Genomic DNA, 7,715 nt, shown 5'->3' with positions numbered 1-7,715 from the left:
AATTCCACTACTGGGACTATATCCCAAAGAGACCATAACTGACATCCAAGCAGATATATGCACACCCATGTTTATCGTGGCTTTGTTCACAATAACAAAGAGTTGGAAACAGTCCAGGTGCCCATCAATAAACAAATGGATAAAGAAGCTGCAGTATATTCACACAATGGAATACTACGCTGCATTGAAAAACGAGGAACTCATGCATGATTATTCAAAATGGGTGACCCTGGAGGACAATATGCTGAGCAAAATATCTCAGTCTCAAAAGGACAAATACTGCATGGTGCCACTGCTGTAAAATGGGACTGATATCAGGGTTAGGGTAAGACTGAGAAAAAGTGGATAAATTGTTTATATTGCACTCAAACAGAGGAGGGAGAGAATAATTTAAAAGCGATGTATGATAGGGTATTATGGTTATCACAAGAGTCCACAATTAAGGTTGCATAGTGCAATGTACTTGGGGTGGTAGGAGGGGTGCAGGGGGATTGTGCACCCGGGAGGGAGTTTTACTTTTTCAAGAGAGGAGTGATCTGGGGGAGGGTGGCAGTGGGGGGAGGGCTGGGCAGGGATAGAAGTGCAGCAATGAATGAATGGAAATAAAAAATTTCTGTAAATGTTCATTAAAATTATTAAAATAAATTAAAAAAGAACTCTTTATACTGCTATTGGGAATGTAAAATGGTGCGATCATTATAGAAAACAGTTTGGTGTTTGCTTAGCAAATTAGGAAGAGAAATAACATTTGATTTAGCATTATGTCCCGAAGAACTAAAAGTTGTGACATACACTGTGATATATAAACCCTTACTGAAGTATCCATCACCAGACAAGCGGCTAAAGAAACTCTGGTACATTCACATAATGAAGTATTATGCAATACTTAAAAACTATTAGGAATTGGAGAAATACTGCACAACCCAGATGAATCTTGAACAAATAATGCTGAGTGATATAATCCTGTCACAAAAGTATAAAACTACTGATGCTTGGAGAAGGACATCATGTTCCCAAGGATGGAGGGACAGTGCAGGCGAGGAAGACTTGGATGAGATGGATTGATACAGTAACTAGGGTAAAGGGGGTAGGTGTGTTGGAGTCAGTGAGACTGGCCCAGGAGAGGGCAGGCTTCAGAACTGTTGTACAGAGGGTCACTATGAGTCACAGGTAACAACAACTACTATTCTAAAAAGCTAAGGAAAGAGTTGCAAACAAAATGGACCATGATGAGAAAGACCGAGAAGAGGGGAGTAAAAATTAATAAATTTGTAGGTTGGGTGAAATGAATGGCATATACAGTAAGGGGATGATTTTTGTTGGTGCTGTAATTGAGTTATATACAACTTATAATGACCCTATGAAGTATATACCTTAATCCTGTCCTAACTTATACCATTCTCACAATTCCTGACTTATTAGAGACCACTGTTGCAGTCACTGTGACAATCCACCTCATTGGAGGTCTTCTTCTCTTTTGTGGACCCCTCTACCTTTCCAAGCATGATACTCCTTTCCAAGAAACAGCCTCTTTTAGCATGTCCTTCTAGTATCTAGAATGAGTGGCAAGTCTTCATTATCCTTGTTGACAACTTTCTGAAGGCATATCTGTTTGTTCTTTTGGCACTTCATGGGATATTCAGTACTCCAACACCACAACTTAAAGGCATCAATTCTACTTCTGTCATTCTTATCCATTTTTCAGCACTCATATGCATATTATGTAATTAAAAAGACGATGGCCAGGGAACTCTAGTGGCCAAATGGCAAGAAACTGCACTGCAACCCCAGAAGTATGTGGTTCAAATCCACCAGATGCTCTGCTGGAGAAGGAGAGGCAATCTCCTCCTGTACCAATCAGATCTGATTTGATGGTGTACACACACACACACACACACACACACAATTTTTTTTAAAAAAAGAAAAAGAAATACCATGGCCTGAACTAGGCACACCTTAGTATTCAAAGTGATAACACTGGTCTTCAGTATTTTGGAGAGATCTCTGACAGCAGACTTGGTCATAACAATGTATCTCCTAATTTCCTGACTGCTGGTACCAAAAGCTGTTGATTGTGGATCTAAGCAAGATGAAATCACTGACATCAATCCTTTTTCATTTATCATGATGTTGTCTATTGGGCCTTGTGGTAAGACCTTTGTATCCTTGTTATCTGAATGGAGCAAGGCAATACTGTATAATTTAAAATCAGGAAGGATGTGTGTCAGGGACATATCTTTCCTCTCTAGTTATTCAATCTGTAGGCTGAGCAAATAATTTGAGAAGCTGGACTCTATGAAAAGGAATGTGGCATAAAGGTCAAAAGCAGACTCATCAACAAGCTGCATTATGCATATAACAAAATCTTGCTTGCTGAAAGGGAGGAAGACCTGAAATGCTTATTACAGACAGCCTTCAACATGGATTACAAAAAGGGGGTGATTAAACATGGTTGGTTAATTAATTAATTATTCATGTTTTCAATTTCTATATTGAGAACCACTGAGTTTTTGAGCTGTAGTGAACATCCCATGGATGGTCAAGAGAACAAACAGGTATGTCTTGGAGAGGGTGCAGCCAGACACTCTTTGGAGGCAAGAATGATGAGGCCTGGCCTCACATATTTTGGGCATGTTGCTAGGAGGGGCCATTCTTTGGAGAAGGACATGATGCTGGAAGGGTGGAGGGTTGGCGAAGGAGAGGAAGACCCTCAACCAGGTGGCTTGATGCAGTGACTGCTGCAACGCTCTTGGGTGCCAGGAAAAATGAGGATGGCACAGGACAGGAAAGGGTTCAGACCTTTTGTTCATAGGGTTGCTATGTGTCATATTTGACTTGATGGCACCTAACAACAACAACAATCATCTTTAATGAGTGTTTCAAAACAAAGTGTAAAAATGATAAATTATTTGTACATATTTACTCGAAGGAAAAAAAATTAAAAAGTAAAAAACCTTAAGGAGACCCTTTGCAGAGGGAAAAAAGGCAATACAGAGTATTACAACGTCTTGCTTTTATTCTCAGAGGTAGGAAAACATAGGATACTTCTGAAAGTTTTGTTTTAGAAACATCACTCTGGCTCCAGGGGAGATTGGGTACAAACAGCAAGGCTAAGTGGGGAGCTATCACGATAATTTCGGTGAGAAATTAGTGGCTTGATATCATTCTTAATCATGGAAATAATTAAAATGTAGCCAGGTTATCCTTTCATTTGAAGGTACAGTTGATGTGATTATAGATAGAAAGAGGATAAAAGAACAATCAAGAAAGATGCCAGTTTTTGGCCTAAGCAACTGGAAGACTGAAACTACTATCTTAGAAGACAGTAGAAAGCTCTGGACCAGTCATATTAAATTAGGACTAATCACTATGCTGTTATGAACTGTAGAGTCGAAATAGATTTTTAGCTGACCCTACAGTGGATTTTCAGAGACAGTAAATTGCACGGGAGACTGACCATTTTTCTCTTGTACAGCAGCTGGTGGATTTGAACACTTTGTCTTTGGGTTAACAGTAAAACTCCTTATCAAGAAGCCATAGAGCCTTATGTCTAGATGATATTACACAGAGAATGAGTTAAAGAAAAAGAAGTTGAACACTAAACCTGGATGACTCCGAAATTCAGAGCACAGAATATGAGGAGTGGCAGTATAGTGGAACAGAAAGGAAATGAGGTTTATACATCAAGCAGAGAGAGTGTGTTAAGATGAAAGGAGTAATCAAAGGTGCCGCATGGTGTTGTAGATTAAGAATTGTGGCAACTGGTCATTGCACTTGGCAGGATGAAGTCACTGCTTGTCTCAGTAAGAAAATTTTCAGTGGAGTGGCTGTGGCAGATGCCAGAAAAAGTGAGTTCAAAATGGAAGAAGTGGAAACAGGGAACACAAAAAACCTCTAAGAGTTTTTTTTAAAAAAATAAAAAGTCAAACCAAAACAAAAATGGTGGTACATTCACACAATGGAATATTATGCAGCACTAAAAGAGCAATGATTTTGAAAAATACTAAATAACTTGAGAGAGACTAGAGAACTTTATGCTGAGTGAACTAACTCAGTCAGTCTCATAAGGATAAATACTGCATAAGACCAGTGCTGTAAAAATAGAAGGGTAACTAGTAAAATGTGTATGGGAACTCAAGGAGGGAGGGCTGATGATGAGTAGGGGTGAAACCATAGGATTACACAGTTTGGTAGGTGGCAGAAGGTGGGGCAGGAAATGGGACGGACCCGGGTGAGAAGAAAGTGTAATGATAGGCAAGGTCCAATGGTGATTAATTTTATAAAACACAATGCATGAAAATGATTGTATGAAACATAATGTGAATGAAGACTAGCACAAAACACAATGTATACAAAATTCTAAAAAAATTTTAAAAATTCCAAAAACCCTAACAACAACAAAACCCCCAGAGGTTAGGGCAGAATATGAGATATATGAGTTTGCTTGGGTTTTTTGAGGCTGGGCGATAGGTTTCTGTTAACTGGTACAAATAATTCAATGGAGGGAAAAATATTAGATATATAATTAAAGAGAGAGAAGAGTAAAATTTATTCCAAGAGTAAAGTTGTTGACCAGGCAAGAAAAGACAGAATGAATGGTATGGATAAATTGGTTCAATCTCATTCTCATTATTTTTTCAGGGAAAACTCATTATGGGGGTAAAAGTTGACTGAATCTACTACATCTTAAACAAAAGTTTAGAAACAAGAGTATACAACAAGTGAACACAAATGAACTCAAAGAGAAGCACAGGTTTATGTGATTTCTTTATGAGACTAATTGACTCATAACTTGCAAAGTCCTGATTTTTAACTGTTGTTGTTAGGTCTCATTGAGTTAGCTGAGTATGACCCATAGCAATCCTGTGATCTGAACTCTGTTCCATCGTGCACCATTCTCACACTTCTTGACACATTAGAGCCCATTGTGGCAGTCACTGTGTTAATTCACCTGTTCAAGGCCTTCCTATCCTTTGCCGACACTCTACCTTTCTGAGCATCATGTCCTTCTCCAAGGATTACACCCACTTGGCAACATGCCTGTAGTATGTAAGATGAAACGTTAAAATCTTTGCCTCCAAAGAGCACTCTGGCTGCACCCTCTCCAAGACATATCTGTTCTTTTGGCCATCCATGGGATATTCAGTGTTCTTCTCTAACACCATAACTCAAAGGCATCAATTCTTCTTCTGTTAGTCTTATTCACTGTCCAGCTCTCAGATGCATAACAAATGCTAATTTAAAAATTCACAAATCACAATCTTTGTGATTTTTAATTAGCATTTTAAAAAAGACTTATAATACATTTTCATTTATTAATAAATTCTTAAATCACAATATAAAGTGAGTTTCAGCATCATAAATATTAACGTAAGCTGCTTTTAGTTCTCCAGATTCCTTTAGTATATCATTTAGATATGCTGTAAAGTGAAATACATGGCTTATCTTTTATGGCATATCTAAATGTTAGGACTTTTTGTGTTTGAAAGTTATTGATCCTTTTCTTTCATTTCTACCTTTTAAAGTCCTAGCAGCAGCAGCAGCAGAGACTTTCAATACTTTTTATATAAAACATAGTGGACCTAATTTTAGAAAATAGTATCACAGACTATTTTTATCCATCAACGGAAGGACAAGCTTAAAGTTGACATTTTTATAAGTGCCCAGTTTTAAATATAATCTTGGACAGAAGGTGCCTTTCAAGCCCCAGCCCTTCCTTTATTCTGAATTTATACCAACTTTTGAGTCTTTGAATGTTTTTAATAGAAATAAAATATCCAAAATAATGCAGTCAAAAGTTCTGAAAACAAATAGCCATGGTTATAAAAATAGCAACTCCCAATGACCACCAACTCAATACAGTTGGAAAAATTCAGGAATATTGCAACAAAAAAGGTGGGGAAACAACTACAAACACCAACATCCCCAGTTACTGACATCGCTCATTTACAGCTTTATACCGTTTTGCTTTTAAGAAACACCCTACATCAATCAGCACTTACTCTGGGTAACTAAAAAAAAATTTTAGTGGTGTTTTTCCTTTTATATAAAAGGAAGAAAGAGAAAACCAGAATGTAGTGTCTGTTTTGCAGTTAGCCGTTAAGAAAGGCAGTGCAGAACCCGAGCACTAAGTTGCTCCACAAGATTGGCAGTCTCCTCCTGTGCAATTTACTGCCTCTTAAAACTCACTGGAGAATTAGCTTCAAGTTAGTTCCAAGCTGATAGTATTTAACAACGGTAACTGTTCTTTTCTATTTTATGTGTTATTTGCTAGGATTTCCTGTTTTAGTTTCAGGAATGTTCAATTTTTTCCCCCATATAAGTGAAGAACAGTAATTGGTTCTTCACTTTTTGTTATTTCATTTTCAAAAGGTTTCCGAGTTATAAGCCACTGGTGGAGGAAATCTGTACAGACTCCACTGAGTAAGTAAACCAAAACCAAATGCAATCCACCGCAGTCAACCTGGACTCACGGCAATCCTGCAGGATAGAGAACTGCCTCGGAGGGTTTTTAAGTCTGCCATCTCTCCGGATGCAGACTGCCTCATTTTTCCCCCCAAGGATATGCTGATGGGTGAGGATTACTGACTTCATTAGCAGCTTGATATTTAAACACTCAGCTCCAGGGTACGTTTAGAGAGTAACAGCAAATATTAAGACTTGACATTTCATTTTCTTTTTTTATTTTTATTTTGTGTGTGTGTACCGTCAAATCAGATCTGACTGGTACAGGAGTATATTGTGCCTCCTTCTCTTGCAGGGCGTCTGGTGGATTTTAACTGTGTTCCTCTGGGATTGCAGCGCAGCTTCTTGCCACTAGGCCACCAGAGCTCTGACATTTCATTTTCTAAATCAAGTGTAGACATACTGGCCTAGTTCTTAGGAACTGCATTGCAAACCCAAAGGCATGCAGTGGGAATCCACCAGCTGCTCTGAGGGAGAAGGATGGGCACTCTCCTCCCATGTAATTTACAAGCTTAGAAAATCTGCTGGAGGGTTGGCTAAGCATCAGTTTCGACTCAGTGGCACACAACAGCAAATCAGCATCAGAAATTCTGTACTACTTTCTCACTGTTAATTTTCAAGTTATTAGTCTAATAAACACACTGCATCTAAGCTGGCTCCACCTCCTAGCGCCCTAGAGGATGGAGTAGAGCTGCACCAGAGGGTTTTCAAGGTTGGAAATCTCTACATGGCAGACCAGGCCCTCGTTCTCCCATGGAATGGCTGGTGGGTTCCAACAGCCAACCTCTTGAATAGCAGCTCAATGCTTAACTTGCGACACTTCTAAAATAATGGTCATCCACATTTTTCTAACCTGGCTCCTCATTTAGCATCATCTTTTTATTGCTTTACAGAGCTTTTATCATGTTCAAAATACTCCTAAATCTAGGTGATAATGGAGAAACAGCCAAGTTGGTATCATGAGAAGAAAAAAAAAGGGGGGGGGAATCAGTGTGTGTGTGTATGAGAGAGAGAGAGAGAGAAGAAACTTTAATAATCATCTTAATTAGCCTGGGAAACAGAAAAACTCATAAGGACACAATGATGTTAATGAGCAGGTACTATTTGTACACATTAATCACTGACCATATTCTATAGCTTTGAAATGCTTGGGATATGTTTCCTCAGGAAAATCAAGAGAACGAGATGATGATTTTTCTGATTACAATATAACTTCAATTAAATCCTACTCCCAAACAGAAATTACAAGG

The 7,715-nt window shown here is 38.5% G+C and overlaps 1 protein-coding gene across 1 annotated transcript in view; it reads right to left on the bottom strand.

Moving 5' to 3' along the window:
* SLC38A9 (solute carrier family 38, member 9) overlaps nucleotides 1-7,715 on the bottom strand; it is a 103,240-nt gene that overhangs the window by 45,314 nt on the left and 50,211 nt on the right. The gene's annotated exons all lie outside the window — the stretch shown is intronic.

The sequence above is a fragment of the Elephantulus edwardii genome, unplaced genomic scaffold (assembly GCF_000299155.1).
Source record: "Elephantulus edwardii isolate Elephantulus edwardi_28Jun2011 unplaced genomic scaffold, EleEdw1.0 scaffold00079, whole genome shotgun sequence".
NCBI lineage: Eukaryota > Metazoa > Chordata > Mammalia > Macroscelidea > Macroscelididae > Elephantulus > Elephantulus edwardii.
The sequence above is the reverse complement of the archived record's forward strand: the minus strand, read 5'-3'. Positions and strand labels throughout refer to the sequence as shown.